At 38.7% G+C, this 16,582-nt stretch overlaps 1 protein-coding gene across 5 annotated transcripts in view; it reads left to right on the top strand.

The window, feature by feature from the left end:
• STK39 (serine/threonine kinase 39) overlaps positions 1 to 16,582 on the top strand; it is a 101,661-nt gene that overhangs the window by 41,266 nt on the left and 43,813 nt on the right. The window lies entirely within an intron of this gene.

The following is a 16,582-nucleotide window of genomic DNA, read 5'->3' as shown; positions in this document are numbered from 1 at the left end:
TTGAATGAAGGGTTTCTGCAGCCTAGTTTTTTTCAGGAAACCTTGGGGCATTTTGGCTTCCTTTCTGGCCTTGTCAAAATGATATATGTTATTTGTTGTAATACACGATACGATTTTTTCCCCACTCCCTTTTACAAAGCAACAGGTGAAATGGTTGCGCAAATAAAAAATGATCTGTGAGTGTACAGGTTCATAAACTGCAGAATTCATATCTTCATTGCTTACCCAGAGGAAGGGTGAATATGCCGTAAATGGTATTTATTGAGGGCTACCTGGTTCTATGGATTATTTCAAATGTGATGCCCAAATGTGTGGCTGTTGGGTCTGAACTCTCCAGGAGTGCTGCTGAGTTACTCAGACCAGTGGAGCCTTATCGCACAGGTGAAGTAGTTAAACCCACAGCTGTGGCATGTACTGCTGTTTCTGTGGTGCCTTTGGTGCTTGTATAAATGAGCTTACCAGGTGATGTGCAGCAGAACTACAAAAAAACCAAATCTTAATGGGAATTTTAAAATTTGGATATGAAGCAAGGTACCGTTCATAAGAGGTAGCAAGAATGAATATGAATGTAGACTCCTGCTTGTGTGTGGGAAATTACGGAACTCCCTTTCTGTGGTAACTTAACTCTCAATGTTTCTTTGGTACGAGGAACTTGTTCAGAGACTGCTGAGCCTCTGCAGGTGACAGGGTAGTGTGCTGAGTTCAGCTTTCTAAAACCAGGCTTTCTGGGAGGATATTTTGAGGAAGGACAGGACAGGAACTGTTTCAGCTTTTGTTGGCCCATCAGTTAGGCTTCAGTTACCTGGGACCAGCACTTCTAAGGTTTTCTGTTCTTTTTGTGATTACCTGTTTGGTATAATCTTGCAACACTGAAATGTTCCTTCGGCTGGTTGCTTGTGTTTGGAAGAGACTGTCAGCAAGACCTGAATGCTTTAAGTTCCTTCTGTTCTTTTAAGTAGAAGTAATTTGAGAAATCAGTGGAAATGATGGGCCTTTGTAAGTAAAAGCAAGAATGAGAGGGCTTGTAGAAGGGCTGTGGGCAGGTGAGCAGCTGCAAGGCACGGAGGAAAAGTGGGAGTAGTTCAGCTGGTTGGCCATGTGGTGGCAGCAATGCCCACATAAAAAATTATCTAACGGGGATGGGAGAAATCGTAGTGGTTTGTTTCTCGTTTTACATCTTGAGCTATACAGGAGAGATTTAGACATGTTATAGTACCAGGCAGGTTTCGGATAGGGCGTGTGCCTTGTGAGATTTGTCTCCCAGCTGTATCCTCAGGTCAACTTTAGAGACTGCATGTTAACTTATACATACGTGTATGTATACTTATGTCTTTAAATAACGTAGCATGTAGAACTGCAAAATAAGTGGACGGTAGCCTCCCTTACACCATCAGAAATAGTTTTTTGAATGGCTTTTTAGAGAATTCTTTTTAGTTTGGAAGAGGTGTGATTCTTAAAAAAAAAAAAAATCAAAGCTGTGCAGTGCTAGAGACAAATTGATAGGTCTTTTAATTACAGCATAAATGGAAAAAATATTTAGGTTTTAGCTAGTGAAAATGCTAAATTATTTATATTTTAAAAGGACACAATATTAAAATTCATCAGGGATTTAAAATTTAATATACTTGTTACAACTTTGCATGTAGCTGCTGTTTTAAGATACCATAAAATATACATGTATTTTAATATTAAAACTGTGGGATTTTATTTAAAAAAGGTTGTGTAAGTAGAGTTTGGTTGCTCAAACATTAACACATAAAATGTCTAAGAGGTCATTCTTGGAAGAAGTAATGCCAGTAATGGAAGAAAGAAAGTCACCAGGGCAATAGATGGGAAGGAGCTGGTGTCATTGCTGCTCAAATTATCTTCTGTAGCACTTGGTGTGAAACGCCTATAACTAATGATCCGTAGCACCGATACTAGTAAAAATTTCAGATTTGCCCTGCATTAATTTAATTTTTCTTAAATTTACCACAGGTATAATTACTTTGCTTTGTTGTCCAAAACTCTAGCCTCAGTTTAAACTTTAAATTATTTTCTCTTGACATAGTGCTCTTCTGTTTTGCTTCTGCCTTTAAAGCTTACACTTGGCAACTGTTTTGACTAAATATGAATTCAGATCTGTTTGTGAAATCCTGAAACAAGTACACATGGTCTTGTATGTGTGAGGAAAACATTTTATATTGTAAAGATGTCTTCTGTTTTAAAACCCACTTTGATAATTAAACAACACCTACATTAGGCGTTTAAAATAGTACTTAACATCAGAGTTGTAAACTACATCTTTGCGCACATGTTCCCCATCCTTGTGTTCCTTTGGTTGCTTTCAGTTCTGCTAAATTTAAATTAGGCCCTTCTTCCTGGCCTTCTCCTAGTAATTGAGGACAACACTGACACACTTCTGGAATTGACTTGTCCAGGAGGAACATGCCTTGTCTCTTCTTGTGCAAAACATCTTTAAGCAAATACTGGCACTGATCCACAGAAATGAGTGTTACACCATGCAACTTCTTACTGGCAATTCTGGGTTTTGTTACTTTGAGTACTCACTTGTGAGAGCATTGCTGGTGCCAGGAAGAACTGAAGAGAAGGCTGTGGTGAATGGTCTGAACTCAGTGTGGTATGATAAGCGGGGACGTTGAGGCCACACTTTGGTCATTGACGGGAGTGTGGGAGCATTGATTGCAGCCTCTGCCTTGCTGGGTGTGATGGTAGAGCAGCCTTCCCTGTCCTGCTTGGATCAGACTGCGCTCACCCCTGTTACACAACCACTTACCAGGAGTTTAGATACACTTTTTGTTAACATGTGTTGAAGCAGTTTTAATTTTGAACTTCACGCTAAGTTGTTTCGTTTGGGATTAGAATTACTATATTGGAATAGAGGAAATTTTAAACAGCTTCCAGAATTCCACTGTCAGTTTTGAAATCTTGTCACACTAAAAAATTAATTAGAACTGTAAGTACTCTGTATGCACAAAGGCCCTGGGTCAATTTTGTGGTTGTATAATCCTGTTTCTTTAATTCTGAAAATCTCCTGCATGACTGCCACTTTTACAAAGTGAAGAGGCAAAAACATGTGTCTGCATTTCATTGTATTGCTGTTTGAAGTGCTGCTAGTAAAAAAAAATAATAAATAAATCTGAGTAATCATTGGGCTTGAATTCTGTTTCTGGGAAGGTGATATTGGTCTGCACTGTTAATAGAAGCTTGTTAGACCTCGGAGTTGTAAGTTACTGAGAAAAACCTGTGACAGCATAAAGAGACGATTAGTGGGAGTGATACCAGTTTTTATTAAAACTTCAGTAGCAATACCTTTACTGGTGGGCTGGAATTCTAGCTCTCCAGTACAGTTAATTTAGGGAAATGATCATGTTACCTTATAGAAGAAATTAACAATCCCCTGCATTTAATGAAGAAAATATCTTTAGATCCCAGATTTCTTGGACAGCTCTGACAGCATGATTGCACCTCAGCAAGACATCCATATGCAACATTTCCTGTTTCAGTTGTGGGTTTGATCTGATAGACACACATCAGTGATGATGGGTGTTAGTACAGCTGGACTCCAGACCTTTTGAAAAGCAGAGACCAATGTTAGTTTGAGCTCAGATTATTAATAAAAATGTATATATGTTGCTGTGATTCTTTACATTTTAAAAAATGCTTATTTCATTAATGCTGATGTATAAAGAGAAGGGACATGTTTTATACTGAAACACGATTTCTGGAAAACAGCAGCTGAACTATAAGAGTGTATTTGGTAAGGTTTTGTTGGGGGGAGGCTTCTCCATCACAGAGGATTAATTGTTCAGTTTACCCAGAATGCCATTACAAATGAAAAAAAGTAGTGCAACTGTTTTTATATTGTTGGATATTACTAGAAATAAACAGAGGAGAAATTGGCTTTCAGACCATGTTGTTTTCTTTGTTTATTTTCAAGAAGTTCTTGGAAGTAAAACTTGATGGAACCACTTACTATGTAAAATGTAAATTTGACAAAAAAATCACATAATCAGAAAGCAATGCCTGTGTTAGTGAGCAGCAGAAGTGGAAAGTTTTTTAAGGGGCAAACACATGCAGTTGCATCAGCTTTGTTTTAACATTTCAGATAAAGGAAAAGATTGCTGTCAGCATTTCTGCCAGGTATACTTAAATGCACTTGTGCCATAAGAGAAAAGGAACTTGTTTGTCCATCCTTTCTTTCATAAGGTGCTTTTAGACGATAAGAGTTTGTGAGGCTGGATTCTGTGCCCTCTCAAATGGAGCCAATCTAATACAGAATAGATGAGTTTTAAGACAAGCTATGGAATAGTTGGCTCAGTTGAGTGTCTTTTGTACTTCAGATGGCCAAAAGCATCTCTACAATAACTTGATTACTTGTTATGGCAAGATTTAAAAGCTCACGCCTGATTCATCATAATCATTAAAAAGTAACCCTCTTCTGTATTGGATAGTGTTTTCCAGTTCATGGGCTGTCATGGTTCAACTTCAAAATTCATTTGTGTGGTGGATGAGTCACTGTCTCTTGTGTCACAGCATTGATCTGCTCGTTAGCTAATGGTGTGTTCGTGACCTGTTCACTTGTGCAGAAATGTCCGTGTTCTTGACTAACGTGAGGTTGGTGTATAATGAGAACTTTTCTGATTAGACAGGTAGCTTTAAATATTTTGCATGTATCTGAGCTGTTGAAATTTTCAGTACTGGAGGACAGTTTCATTTCTGTAAAGTGCAAGTGTTGTGTATTCTTACACATGCTGTTAAAGGTCTCCTGGTTAAAGAATCAAGACAGGATAAAGGAAATCCAGGCTTGCATGATGCTGGTTTTAGATTCTTTGATCAGAAGCTATGTCTTGTAACTAACCAAAAGATAATCTTATTTTATTGTCCTATTTTTAAATGTTTTGGTTTTCTGTCCCTTGCTGAGAATGTGAAGAAGGTGTTTGTTTTATCTCTTTGCCTTCTGAGAAATGAAGCCTCAGACACTTCACTTGCATGACATTCAAACCCAGATTGCCTCTATTGGATTTGAAATGGTGTCCTAAGTAGAAAGTGACCCAATGGAATTGGTTGTTATTAAATCTGTTCCCAGTCTATAGGCCAAATCAGTGTTCTGTCAATGCAGGTAAGTGACAGCTGGCTTGCTTGGGTCACCTTAGTGTTCAGAGGTGTGCTCTCTGGCGCAAGGTGGTAGAAGAAGCCTTTCTGCATGTCTTTGTTGCTAAAAGTGATGAGGGGTTTTGGAAGGATGGGGAGGTGTGTGTTACTTTTGGTTTTGTACCTTTTGGGGAAGATTGTCAGGAAGGTCATGCAGGGAGGTGAATTGCAAAGAGGATTCTGTACATGCAAGGTGTCTCAGAAGTAAGTTGCCATCTGTTGCCATTTACTGAAAGACTAAGGGAATAGCTATGTGAGAATTTTTGTTTCCATATGGAGAAGTTAAATCTTTAGCCTTCCTAGTTCTAAAAAAATAAATAAATTGAAGGGAGGGAAAAAAGGGGGGGAGGCAGGGGCAACACTCTGAAGAAAGTGAAAAGCAAATGTTTTCCTGGTTAGACATTGTAAAGCTTTTAGAAGTACAACACTGAATAATTGCATGGTATTTGTTTTCACTCTTGTCCCCTAACACTTATGCTTTATATTGGTGATATTCTTGAAGTTCCTGGGGAGAACTGCAAGGGAAGTACTGGTGAGGCAGGACATCCTTGAGATTGTGCTACCCAGTGGTATTACAGGGACTTAATTTAGCTGAAAAGTGCTCTTGGCTCAAGAAGTTGAAATTATGGCTGGAGCTGAAAACTTCAAGGTTTTAATCAGAATAGGTAGTTTAAGACTAGCAGAGCAGAAAGATGGACTGGAATAGTAATAGTTTGTATGCCGAGTCCAGTTTCTGTTCAGCACTGAAAAGCAGCTCCACGAGAAGATTATTCAAAATGTGCATCTGCAGGTAAATGTAAAGTTACATAGTGAATGAAGTGCAAGGGGAAAAACGTCAGTGAATGACAGATGTGTGGTCCCAGCTGTGCTGTGCGGGAGCCATCAGCAGCAGAGGGCAGCCGCATCCAGCGCTGGGAGAGCCGTGCTCGGTTAGGAGTGGCTCCAGGTCTCTGAGTTTTAAATGCCATAGACTGATGAGTGCGTGCTGCTTCTTGATATCTGTCTAAAATATCCATCTAAAATAAACACTAGGGGTTTATAAAATTGGATTCTATAAAAATTGAAGGTTTATGTCCGCTATTTTCATGTTCATATGTAACTTTTTGGAGAACTGCACTCAAGGTTTTGGATTTTTTTAAAATATCTTGAATAAGCCTAGGTCTCTTTAAAGTCTGTGCGGAGTGCAGAATGTATATTATAGTAATTTCTCCTGTGTGCATAAATAAGTGGAAACCTTGTAGAACATAGAAAAGGGAAGAAATCAGAATTTCACTTTGAAATTGTATTTTCAAGCCTTTGAGCTTGAAAGAAGGTGAAAATCATAGTAAATTCTTCTTTGAATTCTATAGTAGTAGGCTATTTTCCTAAATGCTATTTAACATGACTATATTGTTGATAGTGAAACCCATGAGTCTTCTACTATTGAGTAATGAAGGCTCTACATGAGGCTGTGTTTGTCTACTTTCTTCTTCCCTCTGGATATGTTAGGAAAGTAAATGGCTTAGATGATAGAAAAGGATGATGGAGCTGGAAAATTCTGATTATAAAAGAGAAGGATCCAGTGATCCCTCTAACATAAAGCCTTTTAGTAGTGAGTCACCATTGTGATGCCCATTCATCTGAGCAGCCAGAAAAGATAACCAGAAGTTCTAAAGATCTGGATCTTTATCCGTCTTCTTCATCTTTTAGAGTATCAAGTTACTTTGCCAATTTACTGTATTTTTTTAATTGACTTCCTCTGATTCCTGTAGGTACCTTCTTGGCCTTAGCACCTTGATTTGACCGGGGGTGGAGGATGGGGCCAGGCAGGGAAATAAAGAGGATATGAAACAGCCTCTCTGCATGTATGAATGAGCCATCAGGTCATGCCTGGTAGTCCATTTGGGATTCCTTGGTTCTGAGGTGGCATTGCTTTTGAGAAACAATGCAACTCCTTTGCACAGTTGATTGAAAACATCCTGCTCAGCGAGGGTACATATTCATGCCTAGGAGGACTATTGTTAAAATGTCAATTAAATAAATATTTGCAGGTAAAAGCACTTAGTAATGAAATTTATGTAGTGGAACTAATAAAGGGAGAAATAACATCTGAAAACCAAAAATAATACTGAATTACTAAATTTGCACATTTCCCTTGTTACTAAGACTTCAGCAAAACACTGCGATTTCTCAAAACAAAATCAGTTTCAAGTTTTGGAGCAGAGATAGTAAGTATGTTGCAGTATTTATGTAAAACCTCATGGTTTTGGAAAGCAGAATTAGGAGGGCAGGGAATTACCTGCACTTGTTTACAAGATGTTTATGTGACAAAAAAGTGTCTGTAGTTTGAGCTGCTGCATTTTGCTGTCTCTAAGCAGCATTATCCCAGCAAAAGTGAAAGGAGGAGGAGGGCTTTGGACAGAGAATCCCTCAAGTGGGTGGGGAGTTGGTACGCGGAGCATCTGTACCCATTGTTCAGCATTACCTCTAGAGATGTGGGAACATGCTTCCTCCCCACCTCTCCCTGAGCCTTTGGTGGCTTTGTTTTCCTCTCACTGATCGCTCCCCTGTACTCCAGTCCTAAACCCTGAGTATAGGTAAGATTTCATGGCAGTCTTCTCAACTGATGCCCTTGCCCTTGGCTGTCACACCTGTTATCATGTGAGCATGATACTGTTTGTGTTCAGCTATCAAAACAAACCAGAATCATAAATACTTAAAGCAAATGGTCTTTTTTAAAAAAAGCTTTGTATTCTTTGTTGACTTGTGCTGTGTTATCCCTTAGAAAAGGGTGCTCTTCAAGAACCAAGAGAGCTGAAGATGTCCAGTTCAATGCAGAATTATCAATATCCTTTATGCATTACTCTTTCATGAAAGAAAATGTGATGATCTTAAATTTCTTGACTTCAACTTGCCAGTGTAATTGATTCTAATAGTGATTAGAAGTGGAAATTTACGCAAAGATGGTGAAGAATCCTGGATTTACAATTCTTAAGTGACTTGGGTGCCTTTTCAGTTTTAGCAGTAGCTTGTGCTGCATTTAGGGAAACAAATATTTGCAAGTTTGCGTCAGTGACTCAAATTTTCCCTGTTGACTTATTTCCTTGAAGGTAATTATAAATGTTCCATAAATGTGACATTGCATACTTCAGAGCAAACAATAAATAGCTGTTTTGGAAGGGTGTGCTGGAAGGTTGTGATTATATATTTTTATTCCAAAAGTGGTGTAGTTTAAATTTTTGAAGAAACTGATTGTGAGATCAGAACTTACTTCGGGATTAAACTTTCATAAATTAAATTAAACAGTTTTGGCTACTATTTTACTGTGAAATTTTAAATGGGATAACAGTGTTGCCGTGTTTTGCAAACGCCATTTGCGTTTGACTTAGAATTGAAGAATTCAGTTGGAATTGACTTGGAATTTAAGGATTTGGTGTTCCTGTTATCTTTCTAGTGAGATAAGAGATATATGCGAGAATATTGTCTGCTCTTACGTTTACTGACTCAGGACATACTACCTGAAGTGCTAATGAAACCTCATCTCCCACAGTAAGGTCACCTTGGAATACTGAAATTCAGACCTTTCAGACTGAGACTTTAGGGCATAGCAGATGTGTACCGCCAAAATTGTGTTTGCTTCCTAGGAGCTTCCCTATGTTTTTTCAGTTGAAAATTTCTCTTGTTTCACATAGAGAATATGCATACCAGAAATGCCTGAAGACATTTTTCAGGAATTGAAAAACCTTAAATCCTCTTTGTCCTTTCAGTCAGCAATTTGGACAGAGCCTAAGCATGGTTGTACAATGTAGAGAAGAAATAACCACTCATTTAATGTGGAGTATGAACGGTAACTTTTGCAAAATTTCGAGGTTTGGGACCAGCCTTACCTATCCCTTTCTGTGTACCTGAATTTTTCTCCCAAGAAAGTTTCTGAGAATTTGGATCTTTTCATACCATGAATAATTATCCCAGAATTAGTTTCTGTGCCAGATTACATTCTTGCTGTCAAAGCAGTGTCTTAGGCCTGCCTGTACTTTTAAAAAACAAACAAACAAACAAAACCAACAATAAGAATCACAACCAAACAAGAAGCAAACAAAACCAAAAAATAAACTAAAAAAACCCCAAACCCCCAAAAAAACCCCAACCAAACAAATCCCACACACAAAAAAGCCACCGCCCTTCCCTTTTCCTCCATATGCATATGAAACACTTAAGGTTGCGAAGCACTGGAACAGGTTGCCCAAGGAAGTGGTGGAGTCACCATCCCTGGAGGTGTTTAAAAGTTTTTCAGGACATGGTATAGTGCTAGAGTTAGGTTACGGTTGGACTCAATTATCTTAATGTTCTCTTCCAACCAAAATGATTCTATAAGTTTTGGTGAGAAATAAACAAGGTTCCAGTTGTGTAAAGCACATTCAGGTTTGCAGAGTTTTCGTGGCTTGCATCAGAATAAAAATGAGACTTTGTATTATAATGAACTCAGGGGAATGTAAGAATAGTCAACAGTGAAGGAATTAGTATGTTCACATGAGTGAGTCTGGGTGGGATGGGAACCAGCCTTCTCCTGAGAAAGTGCCTCAACTCTTGAACAAAAGATGATGTGCACATGTGGGAATTTATGCTCTGTTTTGGACCTCAGATTTTATTTTATTTCTTTCCAAAAATGTGATTACAGTGTAGATGTTCTTATGCAAAAAGACTGATAACTCTGTTGCACTAAAATATGTTGCAGAAAGTGACTTCTCCATGGTCTGCCTTTTACCTCAAGTGCTAGGCTGTGATTAAGTAGGTAATGGTTTTAAGCAAAAGGCTTGTGCCATCATTGGATAGATGTGAAATGCTGATTTCCTTCATTGCATTGGAATGCTAGTAAGTGCATAGGTGTGGGGATTGAAAATTGCTTTTGTATTGTTGGAAACATTCAGGAAAGGTTTGCGAGAGGCCTAAAGATAAAAATTATAAAATCTGATTGCTCTACAGGCTTAAGATATGTATAGAAGGAATCGGAGTGGGGATTTTTGAGAGAACAATACACGGAGCAAAATGTTTGCTGAAAACAAAATTGTGTTCAATTTCTGCCTATAAAATAACTGGCATGGTAACTGGCATTGTAAATGCTTCTCATTAAGTTGTATGAGAAGTGAAAGGAGGGGAGTCAGGACACAAAAAACTTCACCATATAAATTACCAAGTAATATCGGCACTTGAAAGAGTAACTCATATCTGTTCCATAAGAACTTTTGGAATCTGTGTAATGGGGGAGTCCTGTCTCCTATAAGACCCATTACCACAGTCGCAGGGAAAGGTGAAGATATTCAGCATCAGTAGACTGGTGCTTCTCTTTGCTCCTCAAAGTCAAATCTGGGGTCTTAGTAAGACAGACTGCAAAAAATTAAAAAGGTGAGGTGCTTAAATAACCACCTTGTCATTCCTGTTCTCTGGGGCATGTGTATGTTTTGAATGCTGTACTAGCAGATGTAGCTGAAGGACATCAGTGGTAAAAACAAAAGACAATTTTATCTCCAGAAAAAGCAAACCCAGTTGATTTGTTGAACTGCAGTATTTCCAGAAGGATTTGTGTTATCGATTGCCTTCTGTAGATATGGAAGTGCAAAAAATGGAGAACAGCTCTGACTAGTTAGATATTAACAGAGAGCAGTGTGAGGGTTCCACAAGGACGTTTGCAGCTGGTTGGGATCTACATGTCTGCTTCTCTACAGACATTCAGGAACAAATTACTTTTTGGCTCTAAGTTACCTATATATGGAGAGTGGCAAGGTGCCTTCCATGTCACTGAAATGTTTAATGCTCATTAATGCCAACAATTTTGATTACACAAATTTAATTTTCAGGTCACTGTACTCTTTTGAGAAGCAGAGTTAATGTTTTAAATCTTTCCAGGACTCCATCCCAAATATTCAGTTCCTGGAGACCTTAATAGGAGTAGCTTAAATAATTGAGATAATGGGAAAGTCAAGCTTACTAGTTCAGTCATCTTCCTGTAGAACAAGGAAAAAGACGATAGCATAATATTACATTTATTAAAAGAATGGATTTTTAATGTGGTCTAGACCATGTGCTGTACCATGTTTTATGGATGTATGCACTGGTATCCAACAGTGTGTCCTTGTTATGTATTTTTAAAATTAGGCACTGAAACAAAATAATAAATCTGTAAGTGGGCCCAGTTCTTTGCTTTTTTCAATAGTTGTGAATAAGGAAGTAGAAAGACCTTAATATTGAGAAAAAGTTTGTTCCCTTCTTTGTCACCCTACAAAATTAAACTTGTAAAAAGATTGCAGAAGCAAAAGAATCAGTGATGAATAATAGATTCTTCTTTTCCCAGTCTGTAACATCTACACGTAGCAAGCACATCAGTGCCTAGAAGACAACAATTTATGTTTTTCCTTCTTATGCTGTAGCCTGCTTTTCACCCGGCTTTGGGAGATGTGGGCAGCTTCTGCATTCCGATGCTGGAGTTCTCTCCTTGTCAGTCTGATTTGGGCCACCCTCCGATGGATGGGATTTACAGTTGCCCTGTTCATCTGGTTAAGCAGACATTCTCCTGGAAAGCCGATACATACTATTGTTGGCTGGGAATATTAACTTAGCTATATCCTACTTTAAAAGGGTGAGGACAAATAGTTCTGTCAGCTGCTTAATTTATTCTTAAATTTTTGTGATTCTGGTGTATACTGGAATAAGCTGTAAACAGCAAAACATATACAACAACGATAGTAATAGTATCATGCTTAATAGTTTTGTGGTACTGATGATTTTTTTCGCTCACTAAATTGTCCAAGCATTCTCTGTTGCAGCTGATGTTCATAATGTCTCTCTTCCACAGCTGTGAAAATGTTGTCAGTGACTTGTTAAGTTTTTCCTCCTACAAATTGCTTTTGGTTGTAGATTACAGTGGTCTTAGCCGCTTTTGTGTTGGCTGCAGTTCAGGCAGACGGACAAGGTCGTCTCTAGATGCTGGCCATGGTCGAAGAGGGACGAGACCCTTGTGATCACCCTCTTATATAGGGGGTATGCTGATTATGGGATGGAATACTCAGTTGGTCAGTTTTAGTCACCTGTTCAGTCCGCCCCTCCTTCCAAATATGTCCCGTTAGCAGTTAACCTTGGTTACCATAGTAACAAATTTAAACATGAGCTTCTTCAGCACTCTGTTGGTCCTCTTACCAGCACCAAGTACAGTGTCTGAGAAAAATATGCAGGTACTTAGAAAGCAATTAGCTGAGAGGAAAATTCACTAAAAGAGAAACTGGTCTTGTTTTTAACAAAACCAGGACAGTGGGATTTGGGATACCCTCCGAGGTGCTCATCATGTTGCATTGTCTCTCTGAATTTGCGTGGTAATATCTTTACTGTTTGAAAAGATCTTGACGATGTTGTTGCTGTCTGTGTCAGGGTTTAACACCAGCTGGTAACTAAGAACCACAATGCTTACTCACTCCTCCTCTCACCCCCTAAGAAGGGGAGAGAATTGAAAGGAAAGGGAGAAACTCATGGGTTGAGATAAAAACAGTTTAATAAGGCAACAAAATAATAATAATGTACTACTACTGTTATAATAATATACTACAACTACTGCATTAATTTATATAAATATATATATAAAAAAATTATACTTAGTGCAGTTTCTTATGAAACTCCAGCTGTGCTGAATGGGCAGTCGTGGAGAGGAGGGGACCGTGGTCCCGAACAGCTAATCCCAGTGAGACAAGAAAGGCCCAAGGGCCAACTGCAAAATGGCAGGATGGCAAAAGGGTGAACTAACAGTGAACTCCCAGCAGAACTAACCAAACTAAGCAGAAAATCTGAATGGAACTGAACTGGAATGAAACTGACTAGCTGGAAATGCCCACTCCAGTTATATACTAAGCATGACATGAAGGGTAAGGAGTAGTTCATTGATCAATTTGAATGTCAGTCCAGGTGCCATCCTATCTGTGCCCCCTCCTACCAGTTTGCACCTGTCACTCACAAAGGCCAAGATATCAGCGAGTTCCCACATTCCTTTCATACCAAATCCGAAGCAAGAGAGAGCTACTAGAAGAAAAACATGAACTCTATCCCAGAGAAAAGCTGTGTTATCTCATTATTCTTACACTGAACCCAAACTGAAAGACACTGCTAGCTAAGAATAAAAGTTTTTAACTACATGGAAAATTAACTCAATTTCAGTCAAACCATCACACTCTGTTTGTGTGATGTCTTCAAATCTGTTGCTGTTTCTGTTAGATTTTCCGTGGGTTCCTGCGGTGACCCAGTGGGGCTGAGATTATTGGCAAAGCACAGGTGAATACTTTGTGCAGGGGTGAACACAGCTTTCTATAACCTTCCATCAGTAGCCATCTGCTTTATCTTCTAGATAACAGTTGGGTGTTACGTAGGCCATGAAGTCCCCATGAACTTTCCTCATTGTTTCTATGTAGTATTTTTTGTGTTGGCCCATTGCAGCATTTTCTTTAACAAGCTGCAGCAGTAGCTTAAGCTTCCCGCTGCCAAAGGAAAGGATTTGTAAGCTTTGCCATAGGGGACTGCGGTTTGATGGGAGAAAATGGGATAATAATTTCCCTCCGGCTCCCCTGATGGGCATACTGTAATGTTTTTGCTACAAATGCTTGACACCTGAGGCACACATTCCTGTTGTTGCATTGTGCAATGTGAGTGCTTAACAGGCTACAGTTCAGTACATGTATGTATTTAACTATTCTTCAGCAAAATAATTCTGTGTGTTGCACACCCGTTCTTGTAAGTTGGAAGGAAACAATCAAAACAGTGAAGTATGTGAAAATGTCACCTCAAGAAACACTCTGTTTTCACCTTGATGAAGATGCATTTCAGAACAGTTCTGGCAGTGGTGCCACTTTGTGACTGTTTATCTTTGTTCCTTTTTTCTTTTCTTCTTCTCCCAGACCTGTTATAATGGCTCTTAGTGTACTTGCTGGAAAACATTTTTCCTGTGTTGAAGGTTGTTTAGGCCTGTAAGGACAAAAGGAATATAGAGATTTACCACATTCTGTGATGAACACTTCAAGAGTAATCCAAAAGGTTGGGAAGACTTGATCGTGGTGAAGGAAAAATCTTCTGAAGATTTTAGCGTAGTGAAAAAAGCTTAGAGCAGAAGATAAATTGCATCCTAGCAAACTAGGACTTGCGCTAGCACAAAAGACAAGTGTTTGGCAGCCAAAGACAAGTGTTTAAGAATAATCTATTTCTTTAAGGCACAAAATTGCTTTAATTTTATCCCATGGTTATCAAAAGGTCCTAGGACTTTTAACATTATTTAAAGTCTTGATAAAGCAAACATGATGTGAAAATAGGATTACTAGAAATGGGGGATTGTCTTCATGCTTACTTTTTCTTTTCTAAGCAAAGATATAACTGGTCAGTGCTGGAGCTTATTGCTTGGATTGATTGGGAATGTTCTTAAAGTCATACAGATAATCATGGTCTAACAAACTGTATCAACATTGCAGTAGGTGCTGACCCCTTCAGCTGAGTCATATATAATGTGGTGCTACTGTCGTCTCCAAACTCTGCAGTTGTCGTTACGGTGCTTAAACGCTTATCCTAGATGCATCCCTTCCAAAACCACAAATAATATGTTGATATAATACCAAATTGTTTTTTCCTGAAGTAAAATTGTACTTTTTAGTTGAATATTTGATATCAGTGTATCCATGCTATCAAATGTTTTTCTATGCTTCTGTTTCTGTGTCAAAACATGAAATAACAGGCATAATGCTATTTATGTTTCTTGCATGAAGAGGTATTTATATGAGGAAGTATCATATAAAAAAGGGTACTGGAAGCAGGTAGTTCAATTTCCTCATCCCAGAAAATGTGTGCTGATACATAATGTTCATTGTACAAATGAATTAATGATGAAAAATCTGCAAAGATACTTAGGAGAAAGTTTGTTTTATGCTGAAAAGCCAACAATATATGTATAGTGTTTGCACATAGGAAAAAAAATACTGAGCTTAATACTGAAAGGCTAGTATTGGGGCTGACTAAAACAAGAAGGAATGACAAAAGATTGTGTGACAGATTTAAAGAACTTAAACTAACATGCATGGGAAAGGGATTGAAGACAAATGTGTGCTGTGTCTGGATATATTTGCTCCCTGTTCATATTTATGTCTGCATCACTTTTTGGGGAATTGACAATGCTTTCTTACCACAGATGATTGGGGCAACTACTGAAAATTATATTCCAGCACCTCCTCTTGTGCTGGCTCCAGTGCTTGTGCTAGCACATGATCAGCTAAATTAAAAAGCTGATTTGGCTACAGGCTGTTTTCTGTGTTAATTTTTCAACTGAGTCATCTACACAGCTGTAAGAGCACAAACGAAGGCTTAAGGAGAGTTGGTGTGGCAGATTGTGCACTCCAGTTTTGATGCTGCATTGTAAGGGCTTTAGAGTACGTGGTTCTGAGGATCCTGAGGGATTGCTGCTGCCAAAACAAGATGATCCAACTTCCCTTTTACTGCCCCTTTTGTTTCTGCCTCTTTGCTTACAGTCTTTGCTGTTTGACCTCCAGATGGGCTGAGGTAACCCACAAGTCTTGCAAAAAACTTTAGAAAAGAAAAAAAAAAAAAAAAAGACTAGTTTTTCTCCCAGGCAGGTGGGTTGAGTCTGCTCACTGTACAACCAGGTACATTCCACTGCAGTCCTGATGAATGTCTCAGGATTGTCTCTTATCACAAGAGCAGACCAGTAGATTGTCTCAGTTGTCTTATCCCTGTAAAGTGGATCTCTGTGGCAAATTCAAAGCCTAAAAAGCGTTAGCTGTATAACGTAGGTTTCATTCCTTTGCTTCTTGTGTATTTTTGCTTTTTACTAATGTGAGCTGAATATGGTAAAATGCTAACTGTCTCCTAAAATACCTCACGTGTGTTACCACCTATATGCTCTGGAAAAGACAGCAGAAAATCTAAAGGGAAGCAGTGCTGTACTATTAATAGTATCAAGTCTGTTACGATAGATTTCTGTTACAACAGAAATTTAAGCTAATATGTTTCCATCCAATATGTGATATTAGAGTTGTGCAGGTTTATGATGAAGAGGCAGTTATTTTATTTGCAGACCTGGTGCGCTGCTTTTGCGCTGTCCTGCACCAAGGGTACATGCCCTCCCTGTGTGACTGAGTCTTTGTGGCTTCAAGCAGAAGTGAGCCTGAGCAAAGTCACTGTTAATCAAAAATTGTGCAAATTAATTTGCTAAGTAATGCAACTGTTAAGGACACTTACCAATAAAAAGGAATCATAGACAAAAGGAGTCATAGACAAAACCATGCATTTTTGGAGCACAAAATACAGTGAAGCTGAGTAGGACACTCTTATTTGGGCATGCAGGGAAGAAGTGTAAGGGAGGAATTTCATGAGGACTGAAGAAGGGTACATAAATGTGCTGAGGTTGTGGAAACTT

The sequence above is a fragment of the Columba livia genome, chromosome 7, assembly GCF_036013475.1.
Source record: "Columba livia isolate bColLiv1 breed racing homer chromosome 7, bColLiv1.pat.W.v2, whole genome shotgun sequence".
NCBI classification, from domain to species: domain Eukaryota; kingdom Metazoa; phylum Chordata; class Aves; order Columbiformes; family Columbidae; genus Columba; species Columba livia.
Note: the sequence above shows the minus strand (reverse complement) of the source record. Positions and strands in the feature narration are given on the sequence as shown.